The sequence below is a fragment of the Myotis lucifugus genome, unplaced genomic scaffold, assembly GCF_000147115.1.
Source record: "Myotis lucifugus unplaced genomic scaffold, Myoluc2.0 scaffold_28, whole genome shotgun sequence".
Classification (NCBI taxonomy): domain Eukaryota; kingdom Metazoa; phylum Chordata; class Mammalia; order Chiroptera; family Vespertilionidae; genus Myotis; species Myotis lucifugus.
Genome location: NW_005871076.1, coordinates 3,401,832 through 3,428,330, shown reverse-complemented (window position 1 = coordinate 3,428,330; position 26,499 = coordinate 3,401,832). Strand labels below are relative to the sequence as shown.

General features: G+C 43.7%; 1 protein-coding gene, 1 non-coding gene and 1 pseudogene across 6 annotated transcripts in view; 1 reads left to right on the top strand and 2 right to left on the bottom strand.

Annotated features, from left to right (window-relative positions):
• FGF1 (fibroblast growth factor 1) overlaps positions 1-26,499 on the bottom strand; it is a 91,336-nt gene that overhangs the window by 27,688 nt on the left and 37,149 nt on the right. Inside the window, exon 2 of one of the 5 annotated variants that reach the window (XM_006086418.3) lies at positions 7,921-8,001. The exons of 3 other annotated variants lie outside the window; for them this stretch is intronic. The gene's annotated coding sequence lies outside the window, so the exon portion shown is untranslated. Of the gene's footprint in view, positions 1-7,920; positions 8,002-17,573; positions 17,613-26,499 lie in introns of those variants that run through there. One more of the 5 variants, XM_006086416.3, reaches the window with a different exon arrangement.
• LOC111825499 lies at positions 6,471-6,601 on the bottom strand. Its single transcript, XR_002828683.1, has one exon. It is a non-coding gene; the product is annotated as a small nucleolar RNA SNORA36 family (small nucleolar RNA).
• LOC106696769 lies at positions 22,219-22,833 on the top strand (annotated as a pseudogene).

Sequence of the window (26,499 nt, the reverse complement as noted above, 5' to 3'; positions counted from 1 at the left end):
GTCAAAGATCAAGTGGACTTCATGCCATTGTTGTGTGCTAAGCCCAGCCCTTTGAAATTTGGGGCACTAGTGAGATTTTGGGAAAACCTGAAGATTTTCTTATTAGTGACACCAAAGTGAAGAGAACACCAAGCCTTTGGAACATCCGTGTTAAAGGCTGACATATTTTGTCAGCTGTAGCTTTTGGAGGAGAGCGTGAACTCTCACACACGAACAGGATGCTAAGTGTACACCCTTGCCCAGGAATACACGGTCACTTTTCAATGTGGTACAGTGAGCAACACCGTACAGCTCCTTCGATGCACTAATCGGCTCTGGGAACCTGGGCGAGTCATTCACTCCTTCCAAGATGTGTCCCCTAACATTCCCCACCCTGCCTGGGCTCAATAGTCATGACAGCACTTGGAAAGAATAGAACTGTGACCTGACCGGTAGGAGATATGAGTAACTGGTTATGTTGAACCAGTCAAGGCTTGATGTGGTCTAGGTCAGCCCTGACTGAATGCTTAATTTAAAGTAATTTTTAAACTGGTATGAAACTATAATTTTTTAGTCCCTCTCATATTTGGCAGAAATTAGCTAAGCTCCCCAACCCCCCCCCCCACCCCCAATCATTTAAGCCACCAAGATAGCAGAGAAATGAAGGAGGCAAAGGGAAAGCAGTGTCATGTGTGGCAGAATCCCGGTCACCATTTCAGGCTCAGTCCTCAGTTTACCCACAGTTATTGAGGTGACCTTTGTGAAGCCTGCTATGGGAACAAGACATTTGTGCTCAGTTTGACCCTGGCCACTAAGCTGGAAGGGAATACTCACAGTTCTAAGAATCAAGGGAAAACAAATGCTGATTTTTTATTTTTGTTTTTATCCCCTGTCACTGCTTACACAATGCAGAATACCCATGAAGGGAGATATTTTGCAAAATATATAAAGCCACTGAAGGTAGATGCACAGGCATCTGTTAAGGTGGTAATTGGATGTGTCCGCAAACCCAGCATATGTAAAACAGGCCTCACCTTTGGTTCCAAATACACTTTAAGCCTTCCCTCCCTATCTCTATGAATGGCATCACCTCATAACTTAACTATTCCTTATAGATATTAATTAACCTAGATCTTATTAACTCAGAATGTGAGCTAATATTAAATATTAAAGTTAATATCCAATATTAAAGGTAATTACTAAAGAAAAGAAAAGAAATAGAATTCATTAATTCCAACCAGCAACTGGCAAGGATAAGGGAAATGAAACAAAATAAATAAAACTGTACTTATTCAAAAGAATCCAGGGAAAGAAATAGAAAAATTGCTCAAGATTAGGTGGTAGAAATTAATCCAAATGTATTATGATCACAATAAATGTAAATGGGCTAAATTTACTAGCTACTGGATTTTTTAAAAATTCATCTACACTGATTTCAGGAGACATATTTAAGACACAAAGATACAGAAAAGTTAAAAACAAAAGGATGAAAAGTAGATACCAAATGTTAACAAAATTAAAAGTTGATATGGCGATAGTAATATCATATAAAATAGGTCTAAGGCCAAAAGAATGATCAAAGTAGGTCTAAGACCAAAAGAATGATTAAGGGTAAAAGGCATCACTGCATAGAGATAAGTAGAATAATCAACAAAAAGATATAAGAAAGCCTAAGCTTGTGGGATAATGACAGAGCCTGAAAATATATAAACAAAAATTGACAAATACATAAGGAGAAGTTGACAAATCCACAATGGTGGTGGAAGATTTTAATATATTTCTCTTATAAATAATAGAGCAAACAGACAAAAAATATTAAGGCTATAGAAGATTGAAATACACAACAAGCTCAATTGAATGAACATGAGAGAACTCTGCACCCCAAAATTAATGAACACCATTCTTCTCAAGGCCACTGGAGCATTTGTAAAAATTGATCATGTATCAGGTCATAAGGCAAGACTCAACACAAATAGAAGAATCCATTTTGTCCATACTATTCTTTGGGTGGAGTGGAAATCACTCACACCCCTCCTATTGGTGACAAAACCCTTTCTTTTGTACCTTTTTAATGTCTCCTAAAATCATCTTCCTCAGTCCCACTGTGGCTGCTTTAGTTCAGATGCAACACCTTCTCTCACCTGGGCTGCTGAGACAGGCAGCAGTGGTCCCCTTCTTCAGTACGCCTCTCTTTCAGTGCCCTTTGACCCTGCTGCTAGTGGCCTTTTAACACATGACTCTGACCATCCGTCTCCTGCTAAAGATCTCTGACTGTGTCCGTGGGTTCCCTGCCACCGTCAGGATAAGTATAACCCAGACCCCATCATGACGTATGAGGCTTTCATCATCTGCTCCTTGCCTAACCCCGTTGCCTTTTCTCTTACTGACCTGTTTTTCTACTAGTCCCCCCACAGCCTCACACCAGCAGCATTCTTTCTCTCTCCCTTCCTCCACCCTTCAACCATGGCCTGGCTAAGTCATACTCACCCTTCAAAAATTTATCTCAGATATTCTCTCCTCCAGAAAGCCTGTCTGACACGTCCCCCCAACCTAACCTCCCTACTCTTCCTCCACACCACGCGTACCAGTTTAGATGAGTTTATTCCCTAATGCTTCCATAGCCACACTGTATTTACTCTCGTACAGCACTGGTTGCAGTTGCCATACAGAGTCGCTGTTTAAATTCTTCAGTGGTATCCCAACAAGGCCTGCAGGGCTCTGTGACAGCCAGCCTGGCTTCCTCCCCTGCCTCATCTTCCACCACGCTCGCTTTCTAAATTAGCCTTTCATTTCCTTGAAATCACTGCCTCCCTCTGCTCCCTAACCCTTACCCATGCTCTTCCCTCTCTCTAGAGCACTGTTCCTCTTCCTCTTCTCTCTACCCCACCCACCCTGTTAACTCCTACTTTTTCTTCAAGTCTTAGTTCAATTGCCAAAATCCTCGAGGAAGCCTTTCCTGACTTTCCTTAACTGGGTCAGGTTCCTCCAGTTCTCATAAGACCATTTAACACCTCCTCAGAGCTCTTACTTCAGTTTTTAATTACACATTCATTCTTTTCGTTATTTAATTAATGTCTCCCTTTACGTCGGGCTTGTCAGTTCCATGATAGTATAAATCAATGTCTTGCTCACTATGGTATCCCAGTGTCTGGCAAAATGCCTGGTGTCTAATAGGCACTTGATAAATATTTGTTGAATGAGTGAATGAATATAATTTAATTATGTTTACTTGACTGTCTCCTTCATTCGTCTCTAAGACCTTGGGCTATTCCTTTTCCCCACCTAGACCCAGCACTTAGCAAATGCCTGCACAGAATCAGTGTCCTATGGGTGACTGAATACCAGGCCAGTTCCTTCTCAGGGTCCTAGTGGAAGCATGTTATCAGGAGACTCAATCCTCAGGTATTAATAGAAAAACTAAGCCAAGAGCCTAAGTGCATTTTAATTGGGTTAAAATTAGGCTAGAATATCCCATCCTCGGTTAAAAATAGGCCCAACCCTGGTTCCCGTCTTGTAGAAGACACTTCCTTACATCTTCAAAAGAAGTGTTATGGAAATTAAGAATCTAAAGGAAGATTTCAGACTTTTGGTCTCAAGTCTGTCCTTCTTATCTGACCCAGAGAACGTCTGTGTGGTCTGGTTTTACTATTTTTGCCAGGGAATGTCAGGCTGGCAGCGACCCACTTTACACCCTCTGGTGAAGGAAAGTCTGCCTGAAGAGGGGGCGACAGTGTGTTCTTCTTTCTCTTTTTCCTCTACTCCACCCTCCGTGATCTGTACCAGGTCTGAGGTAGGAACATACCATGGCTGACTGGCCTGGGATAGCATCTCAGCGTGCTGTCCCCAAGCCAGTTCTATTCCCCGAGCTGAAATCTCATCTTCCAAAGTTGGCAGTAAACCGTGGATGTGGCCTGGGATGGACTTGATAGTGGTGTGCAAGTTTGTAAAAGCCAATTATTAAATATTCAGGAATTTTTGCGAGCCAGTTGTTAAACCATTAGTAGCTTGATATCAGCCCTGGTGAGACTATTTACACCACAAAAATTGGCAAATACTACAAATCAGGGCTTTTTTTTTCTTCTCAATTTCTATCCTTTCTTTCCCTTCTGTTAGTCTCCCTACCCTCCTCCACCACCCCCCTTCTTTATTTTCTCTGGTAGCTGGTTTACCAACATACTACTGAGCTTGGGTTTGAGTCCTGGCCAGACACTTGCTAGCAAATTACTCAGTTTTGCAGTCTCAGTTTCCTCATCTGCAGAATGAGGTTTCATAACAGCAGCTATTGCACAGAATTGCTTTAATAGTTACGTGATAATACACAAAAAGTGCTGAGCCCTATACTTGAAAACTTGTAAGCATTCCATAGATGTTAGTTTGGTTACCATACTCCACGTATCATATTGTTTAGTTTTGTCAATCTGCACTATTCATTTTGGATTGAACAGACTTGATTTTAAACATTGAGTAATATTTTGGCAATATTTAAAAAATATCGTTTTCTATATATAGGTTAGAAATTTTCATTATCACTTATATGTAATGAATGTCTCTTCTCATTTGCTTGGGTGCTAACTAGGATATATTAGGAAAAACAATATTTCATCATTTTTTGTGTTACTGTCCAGGATGACAGAGAACCTAGGGTTCAATAGTCTTTCTTGTCTGTTCTTTAATTTCAGATCCTTTTAATTCTAAAGAATCCCAAGTCACTGATAAACTGTGTCCTGGCTTCCAGAATCAAATATTATTCGAGGGAGATCAAGATGTCATACTCTAGAACAGTGATGGCGAACCTATGACACGTGTGTCAGAGGTGACACGTGAACTCATTTTTTTGGTTGATTTTTCTTTGTTAAATGGCATTTAAATATATAAAATAAATATCAAAAATATGAGTCTTTGTTTTACTATGGTTGCAAATATCAAAAAATTTCTATATGTGACATGGCACCAGAGTTAAGTTAGGGTTTTTCAAAATGCTGACACGCCGAGCTCAAAAGGTTCGCCATCACTGCTCTAGAATGCCAACAACTTTTATTCAGTACCTGCCATGGGTAGAATCCTGCAGATGTCCTGGAAACTTAAAAAAGAAAAGAAAGAAAAGGAAAAAGGAAGGCCTGAAATCCCTAGTCCACAATTATAATATGCAAAAGGCTCTGAACACTAGAAGTTCTTTCCTAACTCAAATTGTGGCAAAACATGACCCAAACTCTCCTCCAACTAAAATCTGTATTCCACTTTGTGTTAATATTTCTATAATCCAGTGCAGAATTAGTAACATGTTTGATTGATTATAGCGTACTGTCCCAAACCTCACTGGAGTTGTTCCATAATATACAATATGTGTACCATACTGCCTTTCTAAAATCTCCAAAATTCTGATTCGAAAATAGACCTACCCCCAAGGCTTTTCAGATAAAGGGATTCTGGACCTGTAGCAGAAATCACAGCGTCTGCCTTGAAGGAGTTTACACTCTGGCCATACGAGATTCATCAAGACATGCTTCAGAAAAGAGGGACATAGAAGCCTGGACCAAGTAGCTGGCAGGAGCGGGGGTGGTTATAATCCAACTGTAGCACCCAGCAGTTCTCCTACCCCTAATGAAGAGCAGAAAATCTGAGCAGACAACTGCCACCCCTAAGGCTCTCCTCCAATACCCTGAATTTCCTCCCTTGATTCTGCATCTTTAATTCTCTGCAGTCTGGCTCATCTACTCCCAAAGCACTTCTCCCCGTCGAGCATTGTTCAGTCGGAGGTCAGGAATTCTTCCAAGTGCTTAGGGAAAACAGCCTCCACTCCGAGGAAAAATGGTGCACTCCCTGGCAGTGGCGTGTGTGCTCTGTTCTGTCTGAACTTTAATGCTCACCCCCCCCCCCGCCCCCCTTCCAGAGCGTCCTGCAGGCTCTCCGCCATCCTGAAGAGCTGCACACATCTTAATGGAAATATCCTTCCCGCAGACCGATGCTTCCTGCCTCAGGGCCTGGAGCCAAATGCAAAGTGATTCTGCAGAGGCGCTAGCAGCGCTCGCCCCTTCTCCCAACCTCTCTTACTGATGTGGCTCCAGCAATCTCTTGAATCTGTGGTCCAGGTTACAATCTCCAGAACCAGCTCAGCAAGGACATTTCTTTCTTGGAGTTGGCAGACCTTTCAGCTCATAGGAAGATGGTCAGTTTGCTGGGTCTTTCTTATTTTTCTTATCTCCTGACCCAGAAATGTTGGCTTCTCCAAACTCAGTCTTTTGAAGTATGTGTTTGTTATCTCTCTGAAAATGCCAAGAGCTTGTTGTTCTTTATGTTTCCCAATAGCCCGCTTTAGACATACCAGAAATAATAAAATATGCCCATAAATAATGAGATAGTAACCCTTTCTCCAACATTTACTTTGTGTCTCATACATTATTTTAATTCTCAAATAAATTCTGTTAAGTAGACATTGCTTTTTTTAAATTTCTTCCTCTGTTTATTTATTTACTTATTTTTTATTTTTTTATTTTTTTAGGCTGGGAGGTAAATGAATAGAGTAAAATATTCTATTCAGTCACCTATCCTAGCTGGTTCAATGTCCCAACGTGTAGTGAACAGAACAGAGATACTGCCCTGAACTGAACTCGAGGCCTTTGCTTTCTCAGCCCCCACTCTGCAGCCCAAGACCAGCAGTGCAGAGAGCTTCAACCATTTCCCTAAGGCAGTGGTCGGCAAACTCATTAGTCAACAGAGCCAAATATCAACAGTACAACGATTGAAATTTCTTTTGAGAGCCAAATTTTTTTAACTTAAACTATATAGGTAGGTACATTGTTATTAACTTAATTAGGGTCCTCCTAAGGCTTAGGAAGAGCCACACTCAAGGGGCCAAAGAGCCGCATGTGGCTCGAGAGCCTCAGTTTGCTGACCACTGCCCTAAGGTCACACAGCGAAATGAGTGTTAGAGCTGAGATCTAAAGGGAGGGTTTTCTGACTCTGGAGTCCATGATTTTAATTGCCAAGGAATGTGGGAAAGAGAAGAGAAATCCACTGGACTGAGTAATCCTTAGCTTCTCTATGCTTTTTGCCCCACCAGCCTCCATAACTCGCACAGTCCTGTTGACGGTGTTCTAAAGGAGATACGTGTTGTCGTTGGAGTCTGCATGTTCCTACCTTGGCACACAACCATCCTCTTTCACAGCCGTACAGTGACCTCTTGATTGCCACTCTCTTGCTTCCCCTGAATGACCCAGAGTCACCCAAGTCCATCTTGACCTTTGTCACACTAGAGTCACTTGCCATTGATCGTTAAAGAGCTGGGGCCAGGCCAGGGACCACTGGAGGTGGTGGTGGTGGTGGGGTACTATGTGAATGGTCCTACTAGGTTGGAAACACCATGAAAAAGGCAAGTTCTCACAACCTGAGAGTCATAGACCTGGGGTTTTGGCTTCTGCTGTTTCATTAACCCCTTGTGTCATTTAATGTTTCTGACCCTCTGCTGCCTCATCTGTCAAAGGAAGCTGCTACGAGTATTGATGTGGTCACGGGCCACGAGGAAAGAACGAGGCAGGCCCAGGAAGGGCCCTGCATACAGAGAGTGTCTGGGAAATAGAAGGAATTGTTGTTGAAGTATCAGTGTGTTGAATATTGACGTTTTGATAGCAATTGGGCTTTCACAAAGCATTTTATGTGAGTAAACAAGCATCTGCGGGTGCCTGTTGTGTAGACACTACATTAAGCGCTTTATAATCATTTTGTATTTGCTGTTCCTTCTGGCATACGGGTAGATGCACCCGTTCCCTTTTGCTCCAGCTGAGAGAACTGTCAGCTGAGAGGCTGGGCAAATCTGTGGTTTAGCTGCGAATGAAACCCTCAGCCCTGAGACATCAGGTTGTTGTGTCGCCCTCTGTAGGCAGCCCCATTTCCAGGAGCCCCAGGCTCACCAAAACATTAAAAAAGAAAGAGGACAGAACTCACATTTCTGCCAGACAGATGATATCCAGGCGTCTCTGGAAGAATGGTTAGCAGTCCTGGTGTGCGGTTTCAGGTTTTAAGGTGCTTGGATACAAAGGAGGAATGTAAACTCCACGGAGCTCATTTCACATGTCAGAGTCTATTCTGGTTCTTGAAAGTGGGCCCAGAGGCCCCGCTTCGGCCCGGGAGCCACATTCCTGCAGAGGCGTTTAGCAGCACGCAGAGCAGGACTCCAGCAGGGCAGGGCCCAGGGTTGCAAAGGGACCCAGTGAGAGCCACAGCCAAAGGGCAGGAAGAAAACAGTCACCTGCCCCGGAGCCAGCCTTCTAGTGACTAGTTTCTGGAGCGCCTACATTAGACTAGTATAAACCTTGCTTCCTTTCACATTTTTTCTTTTTAAGGACTCTGGCTAATTTTAGAGGTTTTACTTGCCAACTCTCTCTGATCTCACATGAAAAGTCCAAAAGCGGCCATTCTCCCATCCGCACTGTTTGCCCTGTTTCAGCACGCCCGATGGCTCACGTGGTCCCGTGGCCACGTCACTGGTAGTCCACACACAGCTCCGCACGCAACCCAGCTGTAGGCAGGGACCAGGTGGGTTTATGGGAAGGAGATGGTGTTTGTTAAGGGATGAGCTGAAATCTTGTATCCAAGAAGCTAAATAAGAAATAAATCTGCCTTGGGTATCTAGCATCTCCAGGGTGGTGCACATTGCAGACAAGATGACACTTATCAGAAAAATCACTGGGATTGGTAGATGCTGATAACCACGACAGCACACTCATCTGTCAAACTTGGCCTCTCAAGGGAGTTTTCCTTCGTTTTGGCAGGGTGCTCCAAACATGGTTCCAACTCCTCGTGATTTCCCTCCTGGTTTATTTCTTTCTTCTCACTGACCTTTCCAAGCCATTTATATTCCCCACTGTCCATTCCTCCCCTCTCATGTCTTTTATATCAAAGCACCACTATATGGGGTGGGGCTGTTTGAAAAATGGCGAATTTTTACGTTATTGGCCTTCGAAAGCAGATTAGGCAACAAAAGTCAGGAGAAATGTCAGGGTGACTTCTGCCATGCTTTTGCACATAACTGCTCTCAGCTTTTAAAGATTCTACATTCCTGGGCTCCTCCTTAGTTCAGAGGGCTCCTCTGGAATTTGATAAACCTAGACATTTAGATGGGCCCGTGGGGTAGGGCAGACAGAAGGCAGGACATTTCCTAATGTTTTTCGTGGTGCTGTATTCTTGAACCCTCAGTGGTGTCAATCACTTTTCTATAGGTCTGTTCATGAAATAAATCAGTAAATAAATAAATAGGTGTTGTACTTCAAAATTGCCCTCCATAGGAGTTGTGAAATTTCACATTCTGTAGGGAGTTTAATTGATTTGATGTTCAAAAATGTTTAGCACTGAATTTTCAGCAGCGTGGCTATGATGAGCTTCCCTGAGTCTATGTCGGACCCACCGTATCTAAGATAGTTCTCATCATTTCCCCATCCTCTACCTCAGACCCAAATTGTATCTTGTGTAACATTTATGATTCCACTTATGTGTTTGTTTACTTGTTACTGTTGGTCTCGCTCCACAACACCACACACACACACACACACACACACACACACACACACACACACAGATCTGTAAGCCTCATGAGGACCCGAATCAGGTTTGTTTTGCTCACATTATATGTCACCACCTAGATCTGTGCCCGACACATAGTAATTGCTCGATAAATAATTGGGAACAAATGAATTTAAAAAGTCTGTTCTCAAAAAGCTGTTGGGTTTTTAAAAAGTAATTTACCAAAAATTAATCCCTATGGAAAAGGGAATAAGGTTAGTTTCCCTTTTCTGCAGATCCTTTTCAGTTTGGTGAATAGTGTTTGTCTGAGAATTGTGTTTACAGAGGAGGGGGTCGGAATCAGTGGTTATCCATAGAGTGGGGAGAAGGAATAGTGTGAGGCCTGCCACTTTCCCCCCTCTCTTTATCCATCCTTTCTTTCTTCCTATATTTACTAAATGTTACTCAAGTATATGCCAGGCATAGTAAAATAGGGGTAATAGTATACCTACCTCATGGATTGCTGTATTTAACGGTTCTTGGCAAAGTACCTGGAAAATGGAACATTTTCCATTAAGAACATGGAAAATGCTAGCCATTAACATTATTATCAGAAATATTTATGGAGCAACTCTTATGCGCCTTCTGTTTCAGACTCTCCAGAATAAGGAGAAAAGATAATGTCTAAATCACCAGGGGCTTGTGGTGATTTATGTCATCAGTTTTCTTTCCATAATATCTGTTTTCAGAGCAGAGGGTTATATGGTGGCCTCTTCCTTTTACAGGGGGGTCAGCTAGCCAAGGACAAGAGTGAGGAGAGTTTTGAATGAAGACACAATGCCTACTACTGATATTTTTCCTTTTACCTCAGGCTCATTGTTTGACTTGGCCCAGCACTGTTACCGATCCTGTCTTTTTTTTTTTTTTTAAGTTGATATTTGTTCGTCATGGGTTGTTTTTTTTTCTGCATGAAATTTGACTTTTTAAAAATATTGCATTGAAATACCATTTCTGAGTAAATTTTGCACCTGAAGCAAGTACCTCCCTCATCTCACCCTAGTCCCAGCCCTTTTAATTAGTCTAAGTTTCTCTAATCTCTCAATATTGAGCCCTTCGACTCTAGTAGAGTTAGCAAATTTAGGTACTTATTATCCACCCTGTGCAGTTCACCGTCAGCTCCTGTCTGAACTTCTGAAACGGCCCTCTCTTTTGTTCTGGGCTCCTCTGATCATTTCTATACACAAAGCCAGAGGGATTTTTAAGAAGCCTACATCAGATTGGCCACTCCCTCTTTCGAAACCTGCTGTGCCTTTCCATTTTCATGAACCCTTACCATGGCCTACAAGACACCGTCCGGTCTGGCCTTACCTCCTGCCACTCCCTCCCTTTGCCCACTGCATACCAGCCACTGCTGTCTTCCCTGGGATCCTTGACCCAGAGTGGTCTTCTCCACACGCTGCCTTCATGCAAATTGCTCGCCTGCCAGCAATGTCTTTCCCCAACACGGTCCACTGCCTTGGCTCCTACTCGCCTTTCAGATGGCAGCTGATGCACCACCTCCTCGGGTCTACCCTCACCTCCTGACCTGAGTTCTGTCCCCCCTCTGCCTTCATTATTCTGTTTTGTTGCCTCCTGTTCTCTTCCTTTCCAACATGTCCCATCATTTGTAATTCATTAAATATCCACCCACGTATTTACTTGTTTGATGTCTATCTCCCTCACTAGACTGTCAGTTCCCGGCGGGCCATGTTTAGTCACCACCTTCTCCTCGGTCCCTAAGCGCTGCCTGGCACAGAAGATTTGCTCACCTATCTGTTGAATGAATGAGGGAGGGAAGGGAATGAGTGAACAGATCCGTCTTCAGCCTGTAAAGTCATGACCTAAGGATGCTGCCACACACTAAGAGACTTACTTCCATGTCCCATTCTGCTTTCTGTCGCAATGAACTTTGCTCTTCTAAAGCAAGTGTTTTTCCACTAGATTATTTTTATAGAAAAAAGTGAAGCAAATATAGAGATAATTATTGATTCTCACTCACGAAGTTCCTGCTCCCTATCACCAACATCCTCCTGAAAGCCTGCTGCTGGATTCCTGGGGACCACAGGAAATAAGTCCGCTGAGCACTTGAAACGCCGTTACTAAAATAGACCAGACTTGACCTTCCTCCTGTGGAAGGGCCTCTTCCTCAGGGAAAACCTTGCAAAGAAATTTTATCTGCTCTTAGGTGCTTCCTTCTGCAGTCATCCTCCCAGCGGCATTATCTGCACATGCTCTGAATCCTGTTCTGAGATTGTCCCCCCACAGCCTAGGTCACCGCCTGAGCAAATTGCTCATTTTATATATATATATATATATATATATATATATATATATATATATATATATTCTGATCATTTATAACTTGACTTTACTCAATACATTAGGTTTTTTCCTTATTAATAAACATAAATCTATACCTCCATTTGTAATGGCTGCATAGGGTTACACTATGTGGACATGCAAAACTATGTTCATTAATCCCCTTTCATTGAGCATCTAGGCGGGGGACTGTGTGTCAGTATTATAGACATGGGTCTGGGTTGGGCTGGCACCTACAGCCTCAACACGCCTCCTGGGGGATTCTGATGCACACCAGAGTGTGAGAGTCCTGGTCTGGGGTAGCCTTTCCCCCCCCATCAAGATAGAGGAAAGGAATTCAGCCTGGAAGGGAAGGGCCAGCTTGATTATTTTCGTCCCTTTAGCAGAGTCACGGAAATATCTCCAAATCTACTCTCCTTGTTTTCTTTAAAAGCAGGAGCCCAGGGGACACTGCCCATTTTGATGTGTTTATTTTTTTCTCTTTCTTTCCATTACTCATATTTTCTTTACTGAATTATTGTTTGTCCCTGCTCGGGGGGGAGAAGAGAAAACAGGTGAGGCGACATGGGTGCAGGCTCCAGGTGCTCCTCGCCCTGCTCCGCCACGTGAGGCGGGGCAGGAGGGCTTCCTGTCTCTGCAGCGAGAGGCCCAGGCCTCTGGCAGGCACCCCAACACGTCTTGACTTAATTTGGGTGGGTGGCTCCAAGGCTCTGGTTTGCGGGTTATGGTGGCACCTGATGGAAAGGCCCAAATCTCTCTACACTGAGCTAGAAACCAGTTTGGGAGAATTAATGGGCATCTAATCACAATATACAAGCCCATGATAAGATGAAATCAGGCCTCCAGGGTGAGGAAGGTCACATGGCTCAGAATTTCAATGAGGTTCTGTTATGTTTGTGTTTCTCTCTGCCTCTTATTTTATTGGTAAAGTTGTTCCCAGCTTTTCAAAGATCTGAGTACTCCTTCATTCACTTGACACATATTTAATGAGCACACCTACTTAGAAGGCCAGACTGCATTCTTTCTGGAGAAAGCCAAATCACTGTGTGTTGGACCATGGGGTTTTGAGCTGCCTTTTGACCGGGATGTGGAAAGAGTTGCGGTCCCCTCGGCCAGGCATGAGGAATATAGTGGGGAACAGGACAGACTGGATGAGGCCCTCTTGAAGTTCACATTCCAGTGGGGAAGACCCACCGTAAAGGGATTCCCAGTGAACTGAATGTCACTGTGGTCAAGTCCAGGGCACCATGGGAGCCAGATAATAGGTGACCTATAAAGCCTGGGAGATGGGAAGACTTCCTGGAGGAAGGGACATTTATATTCCTACTGAAGAGGGAACAGTTATCAGGAAGAGCATGTGCAAAGGCCCTGAGCCTAGAAAGAGCATGTTTCATTTGGGGAGCTGAAAATGATCCACCACGGACGAGAAGAGAGGGCTGTGGTTGGAGACGCGGGCAGGGACCTCTGCAGAGCCCTATAGGTCCTTATCTACAGGACAGTGGAAAACCACTGAACAATGCAGGCTGCGGTGAGACCTGGTCAGAAATGCATTTTTAAAAAGTCACTCTGGCTGCTTGGGCAAATATTGGAGGAAAGGTGAAAGCAGGGAAACTAGATGCAATGGTCCAAGTAAGAGGCAGCAGGACCTTAGATAAGACAGTAGATGTGGGTGTGGGCCAAACGTGCTAGCCACTTTGCGCAGCCTCCACCAGAGTATCTGGGGTAGATGGGCCCAGTGGCCTTCTCTCAGAGAGACAGCAGCGTTCAGCCAGTGCACAGTCCCAGGAGAAGAGCTAAACTGGGATTTAAAAACCCCACCACCAAATATGCCGGGAAATAGAATTTCCAGGTGAGATAGTGCTGCTTTGGGAGTGTGGGCTTCTTCATCTTCAATAGCAGGTTTGGAAGTGAAGCACCAGCGTCTTAACAGATGACAAATAGTGCTATGGAGCCGGAGTTCCTCTCTGCCTGACCGGCCGGGCTAGGCAGTAAGGACTCTTGTCCCTGCTCTTCTCCATCCTGTCCTGACTCACCAGATGACTGGACAAGTCGTCTGTCCCTCGGCTGCATGTGTCTGACCTTAAGAACTGAAGTTCCGAGTCATGCTACCTACAAGACGGTGTCATCTCTGGGAGTTTTGAGGGCAGGTCAGACACTCGGAGGAAAGGGAGGGGGGGAACAGCAGGCTCTTGGGTGCCTCCTGGCCTTATGATTCGGTGGGGCTTGGTGACACCAGAGGAGATGGCTGAGGTCCTCTTCAGGGCACTTCATTCATTCACTCAACAAATGGTTATTAAGAGTCTATGTTCCTGTCCCCATTCTCAGATGGTGAACAAAGTCCGCAGCCTTCCCGCCTTGGAGCTTATATCCCAGTCATTTCCTGAGGCACAACCAGTGGCCCATCCTGCCTCCAAGCTCTCCTGGTCTTAGTATTGAGTAAGAAGGCCCAAGAGTTCCCTGGCATTGAATCCACCTGGCCTCTAACAGAACTGAACTTCCGGTTTGCAAATGTGCCAGGTTCACTCTCACCTCCAGGCTTTTGGACTTGCTTTTCCCTTGGCCTGGACCTGCCTTAGCCAACATTGCCACCTGCCCTACCAGCCCCCACGATACTTCTTCAGACTTCACCTCAGATTTTCTCAGACATAATTTCCTGCCCATCGGCCCCAGGTCTGGCCCAGCACCCCAGCCAAGTTCCCCCAACCCCTCTGTATTTCACTGGAGCTATTACTGGACTGTTTCTCCCCCTTGACTTTGCTCCATTAGGGCAGAGTCCTTGTCCGTTTTTTTTCTCCAGTGTCCTGCACAGGCTTGGAACATAATATGTGCTTAATAAACATTTGTTGAAAGAAGGCAGGGTGGGAAGGGGGAGTGCTGATCCGTGCTATGCTGTGCAGCTTATTAGTTTTGCTGGAAAGACACGCTCTACAGTTAGAAGTCCCTTCAGGAACCAAAGCCTGGGAAACCATACTAATTTTCCAATTGCCATACTGAACCCAAGTATGAGTATCTTTTTTTAAAAAGATCCTTAAATTAATTTTTAGTGAGAGAGAGAGAGAGAGAAAGAGAGAGGACATTGATTGGCTCCCTCCTGCACGCCCCCTAATGAGGATCGAGCCTGTGACCCAGGCATGTGCCCTGACCGGGAATTGAACCGGCAATCTTTTGGTGCATGGGCCGATGCCCAACCAACTGAGCCACTCTGGCCAGGGAGAGATATTAACTTTTATAATAGGCACTTGTGTATTTAACTGTTTAAGTAAAGATAAAATCTAAAGAAGATTGAAAATACAAAGCAAAAAAGCAAGGGTAGAAAGGAGCTCTGAACTAGGGGTATGAGGTAGAGCATCTACTGTTACCCCTTGGCTTCCTGGGTCACCACATGGATGCACTTGGCAATGACATCACCTCAGTTCAGGACGAGGAACGGCCCGGTGAGAAAAGGGTTACGTGGAGACAGAGAAGGAAAGAGAGGAACCAGGTGCTTTGCTTTCCTCTTGGCTATAACTTATTAACTATATTCAAGTTCGTTTTCCTTGTCCCCTTGGACTGAGGGTAAAGTCCTGCTGGAGGCCTGAGTATAGTTCTTTGGGGCCTTTTCAGGGTCAGAAAACTCACATGCAAGCAACTTTGTTTACATCAGCAAATCCAGCTGCGTTGTGCAAGCACTTGACCGGCCCCTGACTCCCAACATAAAACAGATGTCTGGGCAGCACAGGGAAAGCACGCGGGGCTCCTGAACTGGTAGGACTTTGTTTTGATGAGCTGGGAAAACGACAGGAGAGGGCTGGCACTGGCTGTGACAAGAGTTGACAACAGCAGTGACCAAATAGACCTGGCTTTGTGCTGGCTTCAGTCACATGGGCTCCGAGAAGAGATGTTCAGAGGGGACTGTAAAGGCCAGACTGCGTTCTTTCTGGAGAAAGCCAAATCACTGTGTGTTGGACCATGGGGTTTTGAGCTGCCTTTTGACCGGGATGTGGAAAGAGTTGCGGTCCCCTAGGCCAGAGAAGGGGAAGTGGGATCAGAACCAAGATTCCACTTGGCGCTCAGTCCTAGAAACTGCTCTTCTACTTTTGTCTGCATAACTTGTTGAATGTCATCCACATGGTAGATTGTGGAATAAATCTCTCCCTAATAAGTAAATGATTGCTTGATTAGGTTATCATTATGTTAAACATTTTTTTCAGGTAATGTTTACCAGCTAGAAATATTAATAAATAATGAAAAACCAAGTCCTCCTCAAAGAACCAGGCACATACCCTATCTCCAGTGCACCCCAGGGAGCGTCATGTCGTCTGCCCACTCATTTGAACAAAGTAACTTGCATTCCCTATCATGCTCTACTCTACTGATATTCGTTTAGTAGATTTGCAAAATTGCATCCTGTGGTAAAATTCTCCCTTGAGGAAAGTGATGAAATTAAAACAACAGTTATTTAGGATCTTCAAAACTGTGAATTTAAAAGATAATACCTATACATCTGCATTGGAAAAAGACTACAGATTACACACACGCACCCGAAAATGTGACAACAGCCATCATTGGCTGGTAAAGTTACAAGGATTTTTATTTTATTCTTTATATTTTTCCATATTTCCCTAGTTTATTTAACCAGTGGCATATATTATTTGTATAGTCAGAGACATTTTTATCTTAAAAATCCATTCAAAATTACAATAGCTAAGATCTGGAAACAGCCCAAGTGTCCATCAGTACATGAGTGGATAAAAAAGTTGTGGTACATTTACACAATGGAATACTATGCAGCAGTAAAAAAGACATGGAGGGACCTGGAGAGTATTATGCTAAGTGAAATAAGCCAGTCAGAGAAAGACAAGTATCACAAGATCCCATTCATATGTGGAATCCAATGAACAAAATTAACTGACAAACAAAACAGATCCAGAGACATGGAAGCATGTAATGGACTGATGAATCTCAGTGGGAAAAGGGGGTGGGGCAGCAGGAAGAGATTAACCGAAGAACCTATATGCATATATGTATAACCCATAGACAAAGACAATAGTGCTATGAAGGCCTGGGGGGGGGGAGGGACATCTGTAATACTTTCAACAACAAAGATAAATTTTAAATACTAGATATACCTCTTGCTGCAGTACGGTGGTCAATAACCTGAGTTAATGCTAAAAGTTTCTCACTTAAGGCTCCCTCTAGGAAAATAGGGCTTTTTCTCCTTGGATAGAATTGGAAATTTCTCAGTAGGGAGCAATAGCTGACCTTAAGATTCAAAATGGTGCCCATGAGAGAGGTAATAGCTGGGGTTAGGCTTCCAATCCCTCATCATGTACTTAGTATAGAAACAATAGTTTTCTCCCTCTCTAATGACCATTTTTAAAATCTGATCCTCACTTCTTGTCTTCTGTCATCAGACTCTTAGTTACAATAAAGTAGGTCTCCATTTGCATCCCAGCTCTACAATTTGCTAAGATCTTGGCCAAGTCATTTCTAATCTTTGTGCCTCTGTCTGCTTGTCTGTAAACTAACAGGCTTATTATGAGGATTAACTGAAATAATGCATCTAAGCGCATGTGAGCACAGCCATAAAGGTTGGCTATTATCATTATCCCAAACATCTTTCCACTATTATGTGGAGAACATCTCTTCTGATTTAGGTGGGCCCTGTAATATAAAGGCATATACTGAGAACAGTGGCCTTCCAGAACGGCCTCAGGAACACTAGCATGAAAGGAAAGACTTAAAGCATTGTTCCTACTTACCTGCTGTCACACAGCTGGTTTCCCCACAGAGGCCTCGAAGTCTTTGGTTGAGCAGCAAACCTCACTCACCAAGGAAACCCCTGCGAGCCTGGCTGCCAGCCTGGCTGCCTGCCTCAGCTGCTTGCCTCAGTCAGTCAGCGCTCTCTTTTAGCTGTTCCTTTTGGTTTCTCTGACTCAGAAGATCTTAGGTCATTCTGAGACAGCCTCCCCACATTCCCCACTTCTACCTGCTGTCCTGGGCACTTGTCATCCTTTGACTGCCCAACCTCTGAAGCCCCCCTCCCCTACTTGAGGGATACCCACCCCTGCAAAACACACACACACACACACACACACACACACACACACGTCTAGTTCTGGCTGGATCATTCCTGCAGTGTGATGCTAGGACACTACGCCTTCCCAGTGATTCTGTGGGCAATGCAGGTTCTCTAAATTCTCTTTCTGCTTACATCAGTCAAAGTCAATTTTGGCTGTTTATAATTAAGAAACCTAGCCTAGCCAGTTCCTACTTGTCCTTCATACCTCCTTTGGCATAAATCTTTCAGCTGTTGATCCCCCAAACTTGCTGAGCTTCCCATGTCATATCATTTATTACACTGGTTATAGCATTTTGTTATACTTGTCTGCTCATCCTCCCCTAGACTGTTTGCCCCCACAGCCATTTAGCTCACTGTGGTATATCCATCATGGAGCAGAGTGCCTGGCACATAGTAGGCCCTCTGCCAATATTAAGGTAATGAATGAGCCATTAAACCTTACTATACAGGCGGGAACCAGAACAACCACAGTAGTTCCACTTGGAGAACCAGTTAACTCGCCAGCTTCTGGATAACCTGGCACCATTCCTAGTCTGATTCCAGGGAAACTAGATTTCCTTTAGCCTTTTGGCAAGGAATGAGATATTCCAGCGGCGTCTTGAGTGGGAGAGTGTGATGTTGGCCCCGTCTTGAAGTGGGTGAGTAATCCCCCAGGCAGCACTTAGCTTTAAATCCTGGCTTAGAACGTGGTCATCTCATGAAGCTCCCGGCTTAAAATGGAAAGTGGCATTACTCATGGCGAAGAGCAGACAATAAAAAAACATGTAGGTGGGGCCTGACACAATGGAGTGAGTATTCTCCAGCGGTGATGAGCATCTCTGCCCTGAGTGCTCGAAGGACTGGCAGACAGCTCAGTCATGGTCGGGCTTTTGAACTACACCTCCGACTTAGTTCATCACCCAGCACCTCACTCTCTGGGGGTGTTGAGAGACATTGAGTTTCTCACCCTCCAGCAGGCATGGAGGTAGGAAATGTCCCTGAATCAACATCAGAGGTGGCATAAAACGATGGTTATAAACATAGACTTTGGCACCCAACAGATCTGGGTCTGAATCTCAGCTCTTCTACTTACGAGCTCTGTCACCCTGAGCAAGTTACTTAACCTCTCTGATCCTAAGTTTCTTATATGCAAAATGGATTAAATAGTAGTACCCACTATAAGGCCATGGGAAAGTGAATCAGACAATCTGTATAAAGCCCTTATCACAATTCCTGGCAAGTAACCAACACTTAGTAGGTGCTAAGTGCTGGTATTTTGTTGTTGTTAATCCTCACCCGAGGATATTTTTCCATTGATGTTTCAGAGGGAAAGACAGAGAGAAATATCTATGTGAGAGAAACACATCGATTGGTTGCCTCCTGCACTCGCTCTGACCAGAGCCCGGGCCAGGGAGGAGCCTACAACCAAGGTATGTGCCCTTGTCTGGAATTGAACCCTGCACCCTTTGGTCTGCAGGCCAACATTCTACCCATTGAACCAAATCAGGTAGGGCCCAAGTGCTGGTATTGATAATGTTATTTTTACCATCCTCCTGCAAAAGCCTCCATATCTTCTCTATCCTTTATGTTTATACAAATGCTCCTCAACTTCTGATGGGGTTACATCTCAATAAACCCATTGTAAGATGAAAATATCGTAAGCCAAAAATACACCTAATCTACTGAACATTCATAGTTCAGCCTACCCTACCTTAAATGTTCTCAGAACACTTACATTGGCCTACAGTTGGGTAGAATCATTACACACAGTGAATACGCTATAGAGTATCAGTGTTGACCCTCGTGATCACATGGCTGACAGAGCTGTACTCACTGCTGCTACCCCACATCATGAGAAAGTACTGTACTGGATATCCCTGGGCCCAGAAAAGGTCAAAATATAAAATTTGAAGTACAGTTCTACTGAATGCATATCACTTTCACACCATCATAAAGTTGAAAAGTCATAAGTCAAACCATTGTAAGTCAGGGACCGTCTGTATTACTCTGTTAATCTCACTCAGCCTTCATACCCTTCCTTCTTCATCCTTTCCTACTCACACCCTTCTGAGCCGAGGTCACACCCAGCCTTCTTCCAAAGTCACTACTCTCCATTTCTATCTCGTCTTTCTCTCACATTCTAGGTGCCCGTCAGCTTGCGTACAAAGACCCCACTACCCAATATCTGACCTGTCATTGTCTCTTCCCCACTTCAGAATCCATGACCTGACACACGGTGAAGCAAAATGCACTAGAATAAATCAGTCTGATTTTAATCAATGCTCATGGACAGATGAGGCATAAGGACGTAAAATGATCAGGATTCAACACCAGTTTCCGGTGCCCCAGCATAAGGTACATGCACTAAAAGAAAGCAAAGTGGACTAAAGTGCAGCTGATCAAAATTGGTCATGGAGCCGCAGTGGTGCTGATTACACTGTAAGCATTTTTCTTAGGAAAGAATATACGACCAGCTTTTCTAATAATGGGTTCTTTAGTGAGTTCATAAATAAGATTCAGATATTTTTAAAAAGAATATACTCTTGGCCCCAAGCAGATTACGGACAATACTCTATGGAGATACACAATGACGTACATGTGTCAAGGCTCTTAGCATTGCACTAGGTGGTTTCATGCCAATGACCCAGAGACTCAGCAATCAGCAGGTCCTCCAGGGTTAAGAAAACTTCCCACCTTTGATCACCAATTTCTAGGTTAACCTCAGACTATCATCTCAGGACATGTCCTAGTCACTCATTGATTCAAGACATTTAATGAATAGCCTTTCATGTGCTGGGCACATTTGTGGATATCATGGAAGATGTCCTAAGGGACAGGATGCCGGTCCTGCCCTCCAGGAACTTACAGCCCAGCAGGGGAGGCAAATATGCACTGGGTGGGGAGGTGTGATGAATGTCGCAAATAAGACATCACATTTTAATGGGAGTTCCCAGGAGGCACAAAGCACTGAGGATGGAGATATAGGGGAGGAGCGGTTATTTGAGATGGTTCGTATACATGATTAGGGTCTCAAAAGGCCAAGATTGGCAGGTACACTGGACAGGGGACAAGGAACTACATGGGCAAGGAACAGAGTTGGGGAAATGCAAGGTGAAAAGAGGAAGCAGTACACTTTGAATTAAGGATGGCTTATATATGATGAGTTCATGGGAGAGGGAGGTAAAGCTGGAAAGATAATTTATAGCGAGGTCTTACAACACACTTCCTGCTCAACACCTCCACATGGATGCCCAATAATTATCTTAAACTTAAGATGGCCCGGACAGAACTGTTGATTCCTTCTACTCAATTTCCCAGCTTTTCTTTCTCAAATATTTCAAAACTTAATAAATGCCCCTAGTGCCTCAGCCCCCAAACAGAGAAGTCATTCTTTTTCTCTCCTTCTCACTCCATTCAATTCATCAGCAAGTCCTATTAGTTCTATCTCCAAAATATATCCTGTCTGACCTCTTCTATCATCTCCATTACTGCCACCATGTTCCAAACCACAATTATTTCTTATCTGCCTCCTTGTTTCAATTTTTTGCCCTCCTGCAGCAGATTGCTCAAGTCAGATCACAGCCCTTGCTGCTTAAAACCTTCTCGTGACTTCCTGTTGCTCTATCCATAGGAAGACTGTGTCCTACAGGCTCATGATCAGGCTCCAGCCTCTCCATGGCCTCCTCCCACTCGTTTCCTCCCTTGTTCATTGTGCTACACCTACATCATTGGCTTTCCTTCTCTTCCTTGAACTCACCAAGCATGGACCTGCCACAGCATTTTTTGCATTTGCTGTTCCTTCTGCCTTAAACACTGTTTCCTCAGCCTGAAATGCTTCTCTTTTCTTAGACCTTTGTGTGTCCATCTCCTCAGGGTTCATATTTCAGCTCCAATGCCATCTCTGCAGAAGGATCTTTCCTAAAATTCTGATTAAGCTGCCCCTTCTCAGATTTTCTTTATCTCAGAACTCAAAATTTTCCTTCGTAGCACTTGCTGGAAATGTTCTCCAGTATTTGTTTATTTTTCTATTTTATCACCACCATTTCCATTAACATGTAAGTTCCATAAGGCTTTGTCTTATTTACTACCATCTCTTTAGTCTTGAGCACAATCCTAGCCCAACAGAAACTCAGTAGTTATTTATGGAATGCAGATGCCTGGGCCACATACCCAGAAATTCTGATTCATTTGTCTGGGTTGGGACAAGGCAGAAAAAAGAGGTAATTTATTTGAAAAATTTTTTTTTTTACCATATACACATTTTTGCTTGTCCCCCAACCCCCCCCCCCAATATTCTGTTATTTATGCCAAATAACACCATCCAGAAAGTCGGTCAGTTTAAAAATATGACGGTAAGCTTTACCATATCTATTGTGAGAACGAAGACCACTCTCAGCAATCCAACTGTCGACGTCCCAGAAAATGGGGTGGGACACACAGTTATTGCAAAGGGCCTCAGAGGCACCCTGTGACGGAACTTCAGTCACATCAATGTAGAACCCAGTCTCCATGGAAAGAAAAAGAAGAGGCTCCGGGTTGACAAATGGTGGGGAAATAGGAAGGAACTGGCTACCGTTCACACTATCTGCAGTCATGTACAGAACAGGATCAAGGGTGTCACACTGGGCTTCCATTACAAGGTGAGGTCTGTGTATGCTCACTTCCCCATCATTGTCATAATCCCGGAGAATGTTTCTCTTGTTGAAATCAAAAATTTCTTGAACAAAAAATACGTCCACAGGGTTTAGATGAGGTCAGGCATTGCTTGTTCAGTAATTCAAGCCCAAAAAGATGAGTTAATTCTTGAAGGAAACAATATTGAATAAATGCAGCTGCTTTGATTCAACAAGCCACAACAGTTAACAACAAGGATATCAGAAAAATTTTGGATGGCATTTCTATTTCTGAAAAAGGAACAGTTCAGCAGCCTGATGAATAAGGTCTAAGTTGTCCAGCTATAGAATGAGTGAGATGCCAGATGATTCCTCATACTTATTTGTGATATTTTATTTTATTATTTTTTTTATTTGAATTTATTGGGGTGACATTGGTTAATAGGATCATATAGGTTTCAAGTGTACATTTCTATGATACATGATCTATATAGTGCCTTGTGTGCCCACCACCCAAAGTCAAATAATCTTCCATCACCATATATTTGGCCCCCTTTACCCTTTACTACTCCTACCCCCTTCCTCCTGGTAACCACCATACTGTTGTCTGTGTCTATGAGTTTCAGTTTTATATCCCACAAATGAGTGAAATCATATGGTTCTTAGCTTTTTCTGATCGACTTCGCATAATATTCTCAAGGTCCATCCATGTTGTCTCAAAAGGCAGTATTTCACCTTTCTTATGGCTGGATAGTATTCTATAGTATATATGTACTACGTCGTCTTTATCCAATCATCTATCGAAGGACACGTTGGCTGTTCCCATGTCTTGGCCACTGTGAATAATGCTGCAATGAACATAGGGGTGCATATATCTTTGCAAATAAATGTTTTTGAGTTTTTCAGGTAGAAAAGAAGAGGAGTTGCTGGGTCATATGGTAACTCTATTCTTAGTATTTTCAGGAACTACCACACTTTTTTCCATGGCCATATGCACATTTATTAAACCATGCTATAACTGGCACAATCCCCAGTTGGTTCTGATTTGCAGAGTTAAGAACCTCTGGCCTGGAGAATGGAAATCTCTCTAGCATGTTGCTACCCAAAGTGGGGTCCTTGGACCAGCAGCATAGACATCACCCAGGTACTTGTTATAAATGCAGAATCTCAGGCCCCACCCCAGGCTTACAGACCCAGAAGCTTCATCTAGCAAGATGCCCCAGGTGATCCGTATGCATATTATTAAATTTGAGACACATTGAAATACAGAATTCCCGAAGAGTAAGTGCATTGGATTTGGCAGGCTGAGCTTGCTGTATCTGCAGGACATTGAGGTGGGTGTGCTCCTCAGACAGTTGGAAATGTGGTTCTGAAGCCACTTAGGAAGAGAACTCAAGAGGATATGAGTATCTTCACCAAAATGCTCATTGTGGTTGGAGCAGGGGCTTGGTGAGGTCATCAGTGGAGAGAAGAGGACAGAATTGGTGGGCGTGGGGACTCCCAATATGGCTGTGAGAGAAGGGGAGCTGAGTCGAAGAAGAAAAGAAAGAGACTGATAAAGAATGCTTATGGAAGTCAGAGCAGGAGACAGGGTCAAGAAAGGGGCGACCAAAAGTATCAGGATCTGCAGAAGAGTCAAGAAACATAAAGATCAAGAAATGATCATTGAGTTCTGCTCCCACAGATGGGTGGATGGGGAAGCCAGGAGAGGGAGGAAATGCTTTAGTCAGTGATGAGGAATCGGAGGCAGCGAGTCCACACCACCCTCCTGGGAAGGACTGTGGTCAGTCACACTAAGAGAAAATCATGTCTTGAGGAAGTAAGAATGGAGAGAACTGGAGAATGGGGAATTTTCTCAAATGAGAGACCTGAGGATGTTTGTCAATAAGAAGAAACCTACAGGAAAGGGACTGGATCAATTGAAGATCAAAAGATAATTTAATTGTAAGACCAAGTCCTGGAGAGGGTGGGGAGAATCAGATTAGATTTCCATGCTTGTTAAGGTACAGACTGACCTAGGCAGGCACAAATAAAATAACATCGGGCTGCCTTCAGGGAAGGAAATGATGACCAGGGACGGCAGGGTCGGCTTTCCTTTTATGTAAGAAAAACAAAAAAGAAGTAGCAAGAAACACCTGTGTGCACTCTACCCAGATGTAACAAATGTTAACATTTTCTCAAATTTAGTTCAGATTTTTTATAGAAAAGAAATAGAACATTAGAGAGAAAGTTGAAGTTCCCTTTGTTTCTCTTTTTCATAATATTTCTATCTCCTCCTCCAAGGCAACTACTATTATTTGCTTTTATTCACACAACATTATATCTGAGACTATCCATTTTGATGTATTATTTGTAATATTTGTTGTATAAGTAAATTATGTAAGTTCTGACCGTTCCAATTGTCTACATTGTATTTGCATTTTGATGTATTATCTGTAATATTTGTTGTATAAGTAAATTATGTAAGTTCTGACCATTCCAATTGCCTACATTGTATTTGGAGAGGCTTACTTTTTACTGTCCACTCTTTTGAACTATCTGTTTTTTTTCTTTTTACCATATTCATTTATTTTATTTTATTTTAAATAATTCTTTATTGTTGAGAGTATTACATATACCCCTTCTTTTCCCCCTTCGCCCCTCTCCAGCTGCCCTCATCCCCCCCTCCTCCTCGCCCCAGGCCATCAGTACCCTATTGTCTGTGTCCATGAGTTAAGCATATAGGCATTCAAGGTCTTCGGTTGATTACCTCTCACCCACCCACCCTCCCCCGCCTTCCGTCTGAGATTCTGCACTCTGTTCCATGCTTCCATGTCTCTGGATCCACTCTGTTCATCAGTTTATTTTGTTACTTAGATTCCACATATGAGTGTGATCATGTGATACTTGTCTTTCTCTGACTGACTTATTTTACTTTTTAACAGGTGATTTAAATACGAAAATATGATTTTCTTTTAAAGCCCACAGATTAATGTTTCTCAAAGTATGATCCAGGGAACAGCAACATCAGAATTATGTGGGACATTAGTTATAAAATGCAAATTCTTGGGCCCTGGCTCAAACCTACTGAATCTAGATGGTAATAAACCTTCCCAGGTGACTCTTAGGCATCCTCCAGTTTGGGAAGCAGATAGGTGGTGGGAGGAGGAGTGTGCAAGAGGAGGGATGGAGAGTAGCATTGATTGACAGCTCCCTTTGCCAGGCACTGTGCTAGGCATGACATTTAAAGTAGGAGGGAGAGGAATCCATGAGGATTTATCAAGATAACATGTGCAAAAGGTTCAAAAGGTCAGCAAAGGTGAACAGTCTATGGAGTCCACTACTTAGTGGCTGTGTGCTCTTGGGAAGTCACATAACCTCTCTGGGCTTCGGTTTCCTCATCTACAAAATGATGGTATAATACCACCCACCTCAAAAAAATTCTGTGAGGATCAAATTACTTAAGGCACAAAACTTGCATATACATTTTATAGTTTGGCTCCTAGCCTCATTATTTGAAACTATGGCCGAGGTTTATAGTCACTAGATTTTGCTTTAATATCACAATACTGATAGAGATCCTAAATAGGTAGCCCTCAATCACTCTATTCTTCTCATGGGAAAAATAGGATCAACCCATACCATCAGCTACAAGACGCAGGTTCCGCAATGTACTAAAGTGAAACATGGGAATTTCTTATGCTGGTGGGGGTGAGGGGGGCTAAGTCAGAAGGATCAACATTTTAAAGTGTAAATATATAGCTGAACACACACGCTCATTCCTAGCGGGCACGCGGCGCAAGCTATTCCCCCTGGGAGCTGAGTGTGTGTCAGTGGAGGGGCCGTGGTGCATCACCATCCACACCTCCTTCCCACAGACACCCTCATTCAGGCAGGGCCCGGGCTCAGAGGGCGAGGGGACCAGAGGCGAGGGGAAGCTGCTACGTGGGCCGGGGATGGCCTGTAGACCAATGACCACACCAAGATAACCAGAGGTGTCCAGCGCCCTTCCTTCCTGAGTCTCCACCTGCTTCC